The sequence below is a fragment of the Trichosurus vulpecula genome, chromosome 3 (assembly GCF_011100635.1).
Source record: "Trichosurus vulpecula isolate mTriVul1 chromosome 3, mTriVul1.pri, whole genome shotgun sequence".
NCBI lineage: Eukaryota > Metazoa > Chordata > Mammalia > Diprotodontia > Phalangeridae > Trichosurus > Trichosurus vulpecula.
In genome coordinates this window covers 311,142,974-311,156,699 of record NC_050575.1, presented here as the reverse complement: position 1 = coordinate 311,156,699, position 13,726 = coordinate 311,142,974, and positions in this window count along the sequence as shown.

The following is a 13,726-nucleotide window of genomic DNA, read 5'->3' as shown; positions in this document are numbered from 1 at the left end:
GAGTCAGTATAAAACTTTATGATATTATTGACTTCAGCATAGCTCCATCGGACCCCAGTGTTATTGATTTAATGACTCGTTCCTTTTTTCTTCCTTTTTTTTTTATTCAGCTCCACAGTTACTCCTCAATTTATTAGAGTAGCAAAGCTCAGAGCTTTTTATTACATAACTACAAACTTAATTCCATGGACGCTTGCCCATAAATTACTCACCAACTGCTCAGATGCAGAGGCAGGGTATGATAAATTGTGAGGCGCTTGATATCGGGCCTTTGTTGAGTTTGGATCCCCTCTTTGCCTTATGAAGACACAGTCTTGCTGAGAAAAAAAAAACCATACACACATATAAATACAAAGACACACACATATGTATGTGTGCACACACATATATGTATAAACATATACATATATACATGTATATAGTGCGTATTAATGTGTATGTGTGTGTGAGACAAAAATGAATTTAAAGGAAAATGTCACTTGGCATGTGGTATGGTTTGGCCTATTAGCAGGTGGCACAGTTCTACATAGAGAAAAGAGTGAAATGCCGTATCCACAGCCAGAATGGAAGGGTTTTAAGCAAGTGGCATTCCTGGGAAGCAACTTGGCAAGCTCTGACATTAATGCTTTTATTAGGTTCAGCTGTGGACTGGAGGAGCAGTTGTTTCCATAGTTTGGTGGTGTGGAAATGTTGTCCCTCAGGCTGATGCAGGATAGTATGAAGAGGTAATTGTTGCTGGTAGCAAAATTGACAGGATTAGGCAATTGGGAAGAAAATGCAATTTCTTCTCTATTTTTTTATATCAGAAAGGGAAAAAAAGAAAGAAAATATGGGAGGGAATGGTATCAAATACCCAAAGAGCAGAACTTGGTTTTGTTAGTTGGGAAAGGTGGTAATGTGAACCATTTTGAAAAATTTCCTGAATTGCTATCCAACTTTTGAACTTGCTTTGCTTATAAAAATTATGCATTTCATTTAGAATTTATATCAATTATATATCTTTTGGAACACTACCACTATGAATAAACCTAACGAATACCTGTATGTGATCTTGAAAATTGAGGTTTCCACTTCCTGGTAACTAGATTGTGCCTATACCCAATAACAGTATAGGAAGGATAAGATTGTAAAATTTGCCTTATCTTGATGTCTTCTTCTTGTCTTCAATCCAACACTAATGTTTTTTTTTTCTCTTCCTTAAGAGTTTTTTTGGTGTGTGTATATTCCCAGAATTCTATCATTTTAAACTAGCCCCAGGTGGTAATGGGCTGTGTTTTCAGCAGTATACAGCCTGTTTGTTGCACTAATCATTTCCCCAAAGGACTATAAACAGCCTTCTCAACTTGCACACTATCCTTAGGACATCATAATGGATATTGGCTGGTATTGGTTATGGTCTCCTCATGCCCTATTAAGCTTGAGAAAGCACAGGATGCTCTGATGGGGTTATAATTGGGCATATGTATAATGATGAGTCAATGTGGTACATTTTTCTTTTTGCTATTTGACATAGAGGTTTACAATCATAAATTGATTATCATTTCTGACAATTCCAGTGACATTAAGCCTCTTTATACACAATACAAAAACAAAGTCAATTCCATGAAAAAAGTCAATCCAACTAGCTCTTTTAATCTAATTCAGTTCAAATGAAGGGGTTGCGCAAGATGACCTTGAAGATCATTAATAATTCCATAGCCATGATTTATGACAAAATATATTGATATTAATTTTGTCTTATGTGAAAAATATAGCTGGAGATTCAAAAAGGGGAAGAAACAGACCTATGCTATATTCCTTGGCCTCAAGGATTTGGCAATCTAAAAAGATATATGCATGATTTAATTCAACGTAACACCCACTCGTTAATCATCTATTGTATACAAAGCACCCTCTAGAGATACAGAAAAAAATGCCATATTCTCTTCTATGATGAGAGCAGAGCAGAGGTCCAAAGTGAAAACTAGAAAAAGGCAAAATGGCTAACGGCTAAAGAAATGAGTAAATAGGTTAGTTTCTTGAAAAAAAAACATCACCTGAATTGTGCCTTGTAAGATCAGTAGAATATTGATAGGTGATTATGTGGAATAGTTCATTCTAAGCATGGGGTACAAATGGCCTACACAGTATACAGAGGTAAAAAAAGCAGTCAAGATCACAAAACAGCTAGTAGTCCAGTTTGGCTGGGATATAGGGATGTGTGGTAGAAGGGTGAAATAAGCCTGTATCCAAATTCTGGATGGTTATTAAATGCCAGTCTAAGGAGGTTGAATTATGAAAGTAGTTGATTAAAAATAAATCCTTTTAAACTAATTTGAGTTTCATAGTGACCCTGTGAAGAAGCTACTTACATATTGGTACATCCATTTTGTAAATGAGGACACTGAATTGCAGAGCTGAGAAGTCATAGAACTGACGCTCATAAAATTGAAGAGGGAAGCTTTGACTCTTCTCCATTTCTTTCCCTTTCAGTGAACAGAAATCCATTTAAAGTTTGGTAGCTCTTATTCTAGACCTCCTGATTTTACCTAGACAGAAGATGAACATATGGACCATCCCTTTGTTATTCCTCCTTCTTTTTATAAGTCCTACCCATTCCTATCTGGCTGCACATCTATTTGATGGAATCCTTGATGTGTCTTCTCTAACACAATTTTTTCATTTGCAACGTCTTGTAGGCTGCTCAAGACTACCATCTGACTAAAATTTAATGTTCATTTAAATAAAAATAAAATCATGCTTAAGATGTTACATAATTTACCTGAATTCTAAAGTACAATTAGAGGCAGCTAGATGGATCAGTGATAGATTGGTCACAAAGATTCATCTTCTTGAGTTCAAATGTGATCTCAGACACTTAGTAGTTGTGTGACCCTGGGAAAGTCACTTAACCCTGTTTGCCTCAGTTTCTTCATCTATAAAATGAGCTGAATAAGGAAATGGGAAACCACTCCAATATCTTTGCCAAGAAAACCCCAAATGGGGTCACAAAAATCAGACATGACTGAAATGACTGGACAACAACAACAGAAAGTACAATTAGCTTCGTAAGTGCTTAATCATTTCTTTGGGTGAAGTCTTTCCACACCTATAAGAAATATATAGATCTTTTCATAATACTATATTCCCATTCATTCCTTTTGGAGGTGACAATGTTATGTGGTTTAATTAGAAATAAAAAATAGAAATTTGTTAAACGAAATAAAATTTAAAGTCTAGAAAGGAGACATGAAAATTTAAAAAAATATTGAAAAAAATAAAATATAACTTGGGAGACAATTGAGAGACAGGTGGGTAAGCGTAGGCTGCAATATGTTACAAACAAGAATCTTCAGAGAATAGGAATAAAGGAGAAAATTATGATGGAAGGGGAAAAGTATTTTTTTTGTGATGTCTGAAAAAAGTGATGAAGGCCTTTATCACGTTTTCTCTAAATAAGAATATAGACAAAATCTGTTCAGGATTTACAGGTAGAAATAGATTACAATCTATGTGGTAAAATCCAAATCAAGGTTTTCATTTCCATTTGAATATTTGAGTTTTAAAGGAAATGGGGTAATGAGGCATTATTTTCATTTTATATTTATATTTTTAAAATTAAAATCTCTTGGCAATTGTGCTTTGATTCATATGATTTCTGGACAAAATTTCCTTGTAAGTGAATTGTAAAAATCCTATCTCTTGTATGGCAACTAAAGAGGAAAGATCATTTTATTTTTCTTTTCCTCTCACCTCATTTCAGCTTTGTGACATTCATATCTTATTTCTAACCTGAAGGGGTCCTGCCCTCACCTCTTTCTTTCAGGCAGACATTTCCTTACTGCACAGTCATCAACCTGCCCTTTACAGGTGATGTTGGCAGAAAATAAAATTGACTCTATAAAGAGAAAATGGTTGATGAAAATCTAGTATTTCTTTTAAGTCTCAGTGAAGTTCATTTCAAGTTCATTAATGGTTCTCTGTGGTCTTTAGAAGGAAGGCAAATGGATATCGTAATGTTGAGATCAATTACTAACAGCACTGTATTTTCCAAGGATGTTCCAAATGATGTATATAGTTGTTCTTTCTAGTTATGCTGTGTGTGGCTATTACGAGACAGGGAAACTGATTTCTAAAGTAATGGAGGTAGATACCAGGCTGTCCTCTAAGTGTTGTTCCACATTTGTATTCAATTAAATTCAAGAAACACTCACAAAATGTGGATCATATATGTATGAGGAATAATATCTTGTTCTTTGTTTTCTATTCTTTTCTTTACCCTTCCTTCCTTCCTTCCTTCCTTCCTTCCTTCCTTCCTTCCTTCCTTCCTTCCTTCCTTCCTTCCTTCCTTCCTTCTTTCCTTCCTTTCTCCCAGGAGTTTTTATTTTATTCTTTTTTGAATTTATGCTTTTATTTTTTAAAATTATTATTTATTTTAAAAACAAGGTTTATTTTAAAATTTTGAGTTCAAAATTCTCTCCTTCCCTCCCACGCCTTTACTCACCCACTGAGAAGGCAAATAATATATCTATTATACATGTGAAATCATGCAGAACATATTTCCGTATTAGCTATATTGCAAAACAAAGCAAAAACAAAACACAGAAAGCAAGAAAATTATGTTCCTATTTATACTCAGAGTTCATCAGTTTTCTCTCTGGAGGTGGATAGCATTTTTTATTACGTGTCCTTTAGAACTGCTTTGGATCACTGTATTGATCAGAGTAGTTAAGTCTTTCACAATTGATCATCATTACATTGTTATCACTATGCACAATTATTTCCCAGTTCTTCTCACTTCACTTTGTATCAGATCTTTCCATGCTTTTCTGAAACTACCACCCTCATTATTTCTTATAGCCTAAAACTACTCCATCACAATCATATGCACAACCTGTTCAACCACTGCCTAATTGATGAGCATCCCCTTATTTTCCAATTTTTTTGCCACTGCAAAAACAGAAACAAAACATCGTAAATTTTTTGTACGTATAGGTCTTTTTCCTTTTTTGTAATTTCTTTGGGGTACTTACCCAGTAGTAGTATTGCTAGAACAAAGGCTATCCATAGTTTTATAGCCCTTTGGGCATAGTTCCAGATTGTTTTCCAGAATGGCTGGGCCAATTCACTACTCCAGCTATAATTCATCAAAATACCCATTTCCCCCCATCCCCACCAGCTTGTGATAGGTGTGAGGTGGTACCTCAGAGTTGGTTCAACTTTCCTTTCTCTAATCAAAAGCAATTTAGAGCATTTTTTTTCATATTACTATAGATAGCTTTTATTTCTTCTTCTGAATACTGCCTGTTCATATCCCTTGACCACCCATCAATTGGAGAATGACACGCATTTACATAAAAAATGCAGTCTTTAGCAGAGAAATTTGCTGTAATTTTTTTTGATATTTACTTCATTATTTATGGTACCTTTTAGCAAAATGTAGTTTCCCTGACTACTGCTTTTAATTAGGTCTATTTTTGCTTTTGCTTTGTCTGAGATCATGCTTGTTATGCTTGCTTTTTTTTTCAGCTGAAGGACAATAGATTCTGCTCTAGCCCTTTATTTTAATCTCAGCCTTTCATATTTTGGAGATTATTCCAACATAATTGACTCACATCCACACTCTCTGTCTGTGTAAACTCCACTTAACTGCCCTAATTATAAAGTTCTTGAGATTTACAAGCATCATCTTCCCATAAAGTAATGTAAACAGTTTAACTTTATTGAGACCCTTATGATTGGTCTTTCGTGTTTACATTTATATGTTTCTCTTCAGTTTTATATTTGAATGTCAAATTTTCTTTTCAGTGCTTGTCCTTTCATTAGGCATGCTTGAAAGTTTTTTATTTCATTAAGTATCCATTTTTCCCCGCAAAGGATTATACTCAGTTTCACTGGGTGGGTGATTCTTAGTTGTAATTCTAGCTCCTTTGCCTTCTGGAATACCATATTCCAATCCCTCTGCTCCTTTAATGTTGAAGCTGTTAAATCTCATATGATCCTGACTGTGGCCAGGTTACTTGAATTGTTTCTTTCTGGTTGCTTGCTATATTTTTCTCTTTGACCTAGGGGCTCTGGAATTTGGCTATAATATTCCTGGCAGTCTTCATTTTGGAATCTTTTGTAGGAGGTCATCTGTGAATTCTTTCAATTTCTATTTTGCCCTTTGGATCTAAGATATCAAAGCAGTTTTTCTTGATAAATATTTGAAATATGATATCTAGGCTTGTTTTTGATCATGAATTTCTAGGAATCCAATAATTCTTAAATTACCTACTGATGATTCATCTTCTAGGTCAGTTGTTTTTCCAATGAGATATTTCACTTTCCTTCTATTTTTCATTCTTTTGATTCTATCTTATTGTTCCTTGATGTCTCTTGGAGTTGTTAGCTTCCATTTACCTAATTCTATTTTTAATGAATTATTTTCTCCATTGAGCCTTTCTACCTCTTTTTCCATTTGGCTAATTGTTTTTTAAGGAGTTTTTTCCTCAGTAAATTATTGTACTATATTTTACATTTGCTTGTTCTAATTTTTAAAGCTCTTCAGGGAATTTTTGGCCTCTTTTGCCATTAGCACAATTCTGGTTTTTTTTTCAAATTGTTATTTATTTATTTAATATTTTTAGTTTTCAACATTGATTTTCACAAGAGTTTGAATTACAAATTTTGTCCCCATTTCTACTCTCCCCCCCCCCCACTCCAAGATGGCATATATTCTGATTGCCCTGTTCTGCAGTCAACCCTCCCTTCTGTCACACCATTCCCCTCCCATCCCCTTTTCCCTTACTTTCTTATAGGGCAAGATAGATTTCTATGCCCCATTGCCTGTATATATTATTTCTTAGTTGTATCCAAAAACTTTTTTTTTGAACATCTGCTTTTAAAACTTTGAGTTCCAAATTCTCTCCCCTCTTCCCTCCCCACCCACACTCCCTAAGAAGGCAAGCAATTCAACGTAGGCCACTTTATTATCATTATGCAAAACCCTTCCACAATACTCATGTTGTGAAAGACTAACTATATTTTGCTTCTTCCTAACCTATCCCCCTTTATTCAATTTTCTCCCTTGACCCTGTCCCTTTTCAAAAGTGTTTGCTTTTGATTACCTCCTCCCCCTATCTGCCCTCCCTTCTACCATCTCCCCTTTTTTATCTCCTTCCTCCTTCTTTCCTGTGGGGTAAGATACCCAGTTGAGTTTGTATGTTATTCCCTCCTCACTCCCCCTTACCTGCCCCATCTTCCCTTCCAATGAACTGCTTTTTCTTGCCACTTTTATGTGAGAAAATTTACCCCATTCTATCTCTCCCTTTCTCCCTCTCTCAACATATTCCTCTCTCATCCCTTAATTTGATTTTATTTTTTAGATATCATCCCTTAGTATTCAACTCACCCTGTGCCCTCTGTACGTGTGTATGTGTGTGTGTGTGTGTGTGTGTGTGTGTGTGTGTATTCCCTTCAGCTACCATAATACTGAGGTTTCATGAATTATACACATCATCTTTCCATGTAGGAATGTAAACAAAACAGTTCAACTTTAGTAAGTCCCTGATGATTTCTCTTTCTTGTTTACCTTTTCATGCTTCTCTTGATTCTTATGTTTGAAAGTCAGATTTTCTATTCAGCTCTGGTCTTTTTATCGAGAAAGCTTGAAAGTCCTCTATTTTGTTGAAAATTCATATTTTGCCTTGGAGCATGATACTCAGTTTTGCTGGGTAGGTGATTCTTGGTTTTAATCCTAGCTCCATTGACCTCCAGAATATTGTATTCCAAGCCCTTCAATCCCTTAATGTAGAAGCTGCTAGATCTTGTGTTATCCTCATCGTGTTTCCACAATACTCAAATTGCTTGTTTCTGGCTGCTTGCAGTATTTTCTCCTTGATCTGGGAGCTCTGGAATTTGGCGACTATATTCCTGGGAGTTTTCTTCTTGGGATCTTTTTCAGGAGGTGATCTGTTGATTCTTTTGATTTCTATTTTACCCTCTGGCTCTAGAATATCAGGGCAATTCTGCTTGATAATTTCTTGAAAGATGATATCTAGCCTCTTTTTTGATCATGGATTTCAGGTAGTCCAATGATTTTTAAATTATCTCTGCTGGATCTATTTTCCAGATCAGTGGTTTTTCCAATGAGATATTTGACATTGTCTTCCATTTTTTCATTCCTTTGCTTCTGTTTTATCATATCTTGATTTCTCATAAAGTCACTAGCTTCCACTTGTTCCAATCTAATTTTTAAGGTAGTATTTTCTTCAGTGGTCTTTTGGACCTCCTTTTCCATTTGGCTAATTCTACCTTTCAAGGCATTCTTCTTCTCATTGGCTTTTTGGAGCTCTTTCGCCATTTGACTTAGTCTATTTTTTAAGGTGTTATTCTCTTCAGTATTTTTTTTGGGGTCTCCTTTAGCAAGTCATTGACTTGTTTTTCATGGTTTTCTCACATCACTCTCATTTCTCTTCCCAATTTTTCCTCTACTTCTCTAACTTGCTTTTCCAAATCCTTTTTGAGTTCTTCCGTGGCCTGAGACCAGTTCATGTTTGTCTTGGAGGCTTTTGATGTAGGCTCTTTGACTTTGTTGACTTCTTCTGGCTCTATATTTTGGTCTTCTTTGTCACCAAAGAAAGATTCCAAAGTCTGAGTCTGAATCTGAGTCCATTTTTGCTGCATGGCCACGTTCCCAGCCAACTACTTGACCCTTGAGTTTTTCGTCAGGCTATGACTGCTTGTAGAGTAGAGAGTACTTTGTTCCAAGCTTGAGGGTCTGTGCTGTTGTTTTCAGAGCTATTTCTACACAGCAAGCTCTGCCACACCAGTGCTCCTCCTCCCCCAAGAACCACCAACCCGGACCGTGACTCAGATCTAAGCAGGCTCTGCACTCTTGCTCTGATCCACCACTTAATTCCTCCCAGCAGGTGGGCCTGGAACTGGAAGCAACTGCAGCTGTAGTTCTGTAGCTGCACCTCCTCCACTATCCCCAGGGTGGTGGTCGAACCATGAACTCCTTTCACTCTGTCCCCGCAGTTTTTCCCACTAACCTTCTCTGTTGTCTTTGGTGTCTGTGGTGAGAAGTCTGGTAACTGCCACAGCTCACTGATTCAGGGTGGTAGGGCCTGTTCCACCTGGCTCCAGGTCTGATTGGTTCGGGTGTGTCCCATGCTGCGCTCTGCTCTGCTCCGCTCCCAGTTCCATGCGATAGACCTTACCCAGAGACCATCCAGGCTGTCCTGGGTTGGAGCCCTGCTTCTCTCCACTGTTCCGTGGGTTCTGCAGTTCTAGAATTTGTTCAGAGCCATTTTATATGGGTGTTTTGAAGGTCCTGGGGGAGAGCCCTAGGCAAGTCCCTGCTTTCCAGCTGCCATGTTGTCTCTGCCCCCACAATTCTGTTTTAAGATGTTATTATTTTCTCAGTATTTTTGTGCTTCTTTTACCAATCCATTAATTCTCTTTTCATACTTTTATTCTATCCCTCTCATTTCTTTCCCCAATTTCCTGCTAGCACTTGTATCTTTTTCTTTAACTCTTCCAGGAATTCTTGCTGGTCTTGGGTCCAATTAGCATTTTCTTTTGAGGCTTTTCTTATAGCGATTTTTACATTGTTGTCTTTTAAGTTTATGTCTGGTTCTTCCCTGCAATCTTAGTAGCTTTTTATTGCCAAGTTCTTTTTTCGTTGTTTACTTATTTCCCCAGCCTGTTTCTTGACTTTGAGTTACATGTTAGAGTTGGACACTGCTTACCTGAGGGAGGAGAGGCACAGGTGCCAAGCTCAGGCTTTTTTGTGCTACTGTTTTCAGAGCACTTCAGGGGGATCTCCGAGTTTTCAGTGCTCTCAAGATGTTGTTATCCTGGGAGAGGTATATTCATTGTTCTTCTGGTCTGCACTCTGGTCTTTACCCAGGAAGGTCCCCTATTCCCCTGCAGCTACAAGTGCTTGTGCTCCTATTGTTCCTGGAACTGTTACTAGGGCCCTTGCTCCCTTGTGATGAATAACAAGCATTCCTCTCTGCCCTAGAATTATAACCCAGATCTGCTTGTTGATGTGGAGTTGTCAAAGACCAACACCTGTACCTAATATTGATAAAGTGTCCCCTGTAATACCTTTCTGGCCAGTTGCCCAATGCCTTTACCCTCTCTGGCCTAGGAGCTCCCAAAGTTTCTGCTGCTCTCATAGCCACTTCCATGGCCCGCCACTGGTGCTGTTGCTGTGCTCTGAGGCTGTACCCACCCTAGTGTTACAGACCTCTGCTGCAGCTCTCCAAAGTTGTCTTAGGATCAATTAATATCTCCCTCTAAGCTTTTGCTGCTGCTGTTCCAAAATTTGATTTGAGGAGTTACTTTAAAGTTGTTTGCAAGGGAATGTTGTGAGAGTTCATTTGAGTCCCCATCGAAAGCCCACCACCTCAGCTCTGCCTTCAATATAAATCTTTTAGTAAGCATTTACTATGTGATTTCATGTACCAGACATGAGAGGAGGTGTGGTGAAGTCAATAAAGAGCTGGCTCAAAATCAAGTAGATGGGGGTTCCAGTTTTATCTTTACACATACCTGCTGTGTAACACTGGGTAAGTTACTTAACTCTGTTTTCACGTGCTGAGTATCTCTGAGATTTTGATATGTAGCATGGGTGCAAGTTTGTTATACTACAACACTTTCCTACACCTGTGAAATTAGAAGACTGATGGGAAAAATGAAACAGTTTCTGCCTTCATAGTGTGCACATTCTATATAAGAAACAATTACATATATAAGTAAAAACAAAATATACACAAAGCAAATAGGGATTAATTTGTGGGGAAAGGTACTAGGAGTTGGGAAAATACATCATGAATGGTCTCATGTAGGAGATGATTGAAAGGATCTAGGAAATCTAAGAAGTGGAGGTGTAGAGGGAGTGCATTCCACACATAAGAGGCAGATCTGTATGAAATATGAATGTCATAAATGTGATTTAAGCACAGATCTTCAGAATCCAAGTCTCACATTTCCCTCACTTTACCATCCTTTTTGTATGATGAATCTGGGGAGGACAACAGTTACATGGAGGAGAAACATTGTTTTTTCTGCTGCCTATCCTGTAATTAATAAAACCCTCAAAGGTCTATCTCCTTCCCTGAACAATCTTTAATCCATGCTTAGCACTTTCCCCAATAAAAAGTACTGAGACTACAGTAAAATTGCTATATTTTACCTCATTCAGTCAGCTATTCTGTTGTTTTAAAGTTGTGTTTAAATTCATATCAAGATTATATATAACATATATACACATACATACATATATATATATATATATATATATATATATATATATATATATATATGTATGTATGTATGTGTGTGTTTGTCCTTCATTTTCAAAGGGTACCATGACATCAGGGAGGTGATGTCCTTAATAAAAGGATTTGTTCTATAAAACTTGGACTCAGTCAAAGGGCCACACTTGAGGTCCTAGAGGGCCACGTGTGACCTCAAGGCCACAGGTTCCCCACTCCTCTACTAGGCCTTATTCACGTCTTAACAATAAATAGAAATAGCCTTTGCATAGGTTTCTGTGTGTGTGTCTCTCTCTGTCTTTCGATATATCTCTCTGTTTCTATCTCCATCTCTCTGTCTCTCTCCAGATAAATAAACAGATAGATAAACAGAGAGATAGAGAATACTAAATTATTTTAGTGTGGGAACACTGACACATGTATATGTATATGCACATCTAAGTATATATACATATGTATATATGTGTGTATGTAAGTATGTATAGGTATTTGTCTATATATGGGTATCTAAAAGTATATATATGTATAAAGCAATTTCAGCATAGGAGGGAATTGTTAATAAGTAGCTAACTGGGGAAAGTTTTATGTAAGAAGTAATATTTAACCTAAGTTTAAGGGAATCAGGAATTCCAAGAGCCAGATAAGGGAGAAGATTCTAAACATGGTGGTGGTGGGGAGGAGAAGATCTGGGATAAGACGAGTAGATATATGGAACACCTTATATGGGAAAGAGCAAGTAGGTCAGTTTGACTGGAAAATAAACTGTATAAGGGAAAGTAACATTAAATCCATCTAGAAAGACGAAGGAAACAAAATCTGAAGCACAAATAGAAGAGTCTGTATTTTATCCATTTGGCAGTGGGGCTCCACTGAAGCTTTCTGGTCAGGAGAATGACATGGTCTTGTGCTTTAGGAATAACAAATTGGAATAATAAAGAAGATAGAGGATCTATTGGAGATGAAAGAGATTAGCAGTAGGGAGACCTATGAGAGCCTATTGTTTTACAAGTGGAGGGATAATCAAGTATACTTCGGTGGCTATGTGAATGTACAAAGAGGGAAAAATATGAGTGATATTGTGGGCAGAATTTATAAAACTTGGCAACAGATTATAAATTGGGAATAGAATAAGGGAGAAGCATGTCAGAGGTCTCTGAGATCATAAGTTTGAGTGAAGGATTGTAGTGACCCCCGAATATATAGTGAATTTAGGGAGCAAACATTTTTGGGGTGATGGGATGATACGTTTTGCTTTGATCATGTTGAATTTGAGATGCCTACAAAACATATTGGTGGGGATATTTGGTAAGAAGCTGGTAATGCATGATTGGAGTTCAGGAGAGGTGAGAGTTGGATATATATAGATTTCATAGTATTGAAAACATGGAAGCTTCAAGTATAACTCAAGGTACAATGTGATAAGAACACAGAAAAGATACAGATGAAGTACTCTAGGAAAATATGAGAAAGAGAGAAATGTTCAATTGGAAGATATCAGGATTACACAGAAGAGATTGCCCCTTAACTGAGCCTCAAGATAAAATTTTAATAGGAATAAATGAAGATGGAGTGAGTTTCTGGCCTAAGTTTGGCTGTAACATTACATTCAGGCAGGAGTCAACAAGTTAAATTTAAGGCTCAATAAGTAGAGAGTAGCATCCATGGAGGAGAATAATATATCTGGAAAAGCAAATCGGAGTCAGAAGATGCAGAGCCTTCAATGCCATACTAAAGAGTTTGCATTTTATCTTAAACAAACTAGGGCGTCCCTGAAGATTTTTAAGTAGGAGAATTACCTGTGCATTAGGCAGACTCTTTTGAAAGCTGTGTGACAGATAGAATGGAAAAAGAAAAGACTAGAGACAAGAAAAAACACTAGGAGGCCAATAATATAGCCCATTGAGAAATGAAAAGGACTTGGGATAGAGTAGAAACTTAATAAATGCTAATTGATTGATTGATTTAATAAGGATGTTGACAGCATGAGTGCAGGTGAAGAGGATATTGAATTAGAATAAAGAGGACTTAGCTATGAGTTTGCTGTAGGTAATGAAAGAGAGGGATTCAGAAATGCCTGAAGTTCCAAGATACGCTGTTTAAGAGGGTAGCACTTGTCAACAGGGAAAAAAAGGAGCTTGAAGAAGTTTTGAAGGAAAGAAGATGATGAGGTCAACTTTGGGGAAGTTGAGTTACAAGTGTCAACAGGATATCCAAGTGAAATTCCAAAGTATCAGTTGAAGATGACTTACTAGCCTGAATAAAGAGATTTAGAAGGCATCCAAATGTGATAATTAAACTCTTGTGAGGTGATAAAACTCCCAGGTAAGAACATATAGCAAAAGAATGTCGGAAGAAGAGTATTTGAAAAATCCTGGGAGATACCTACACTTTGGGAGGGAGAATAAAATAATCAGCCAGTGAAGAAGAGTGAGTGTTATTCAGAATGGCAGGAGGAAAACTAGGAAAGAGCAATGTCACCA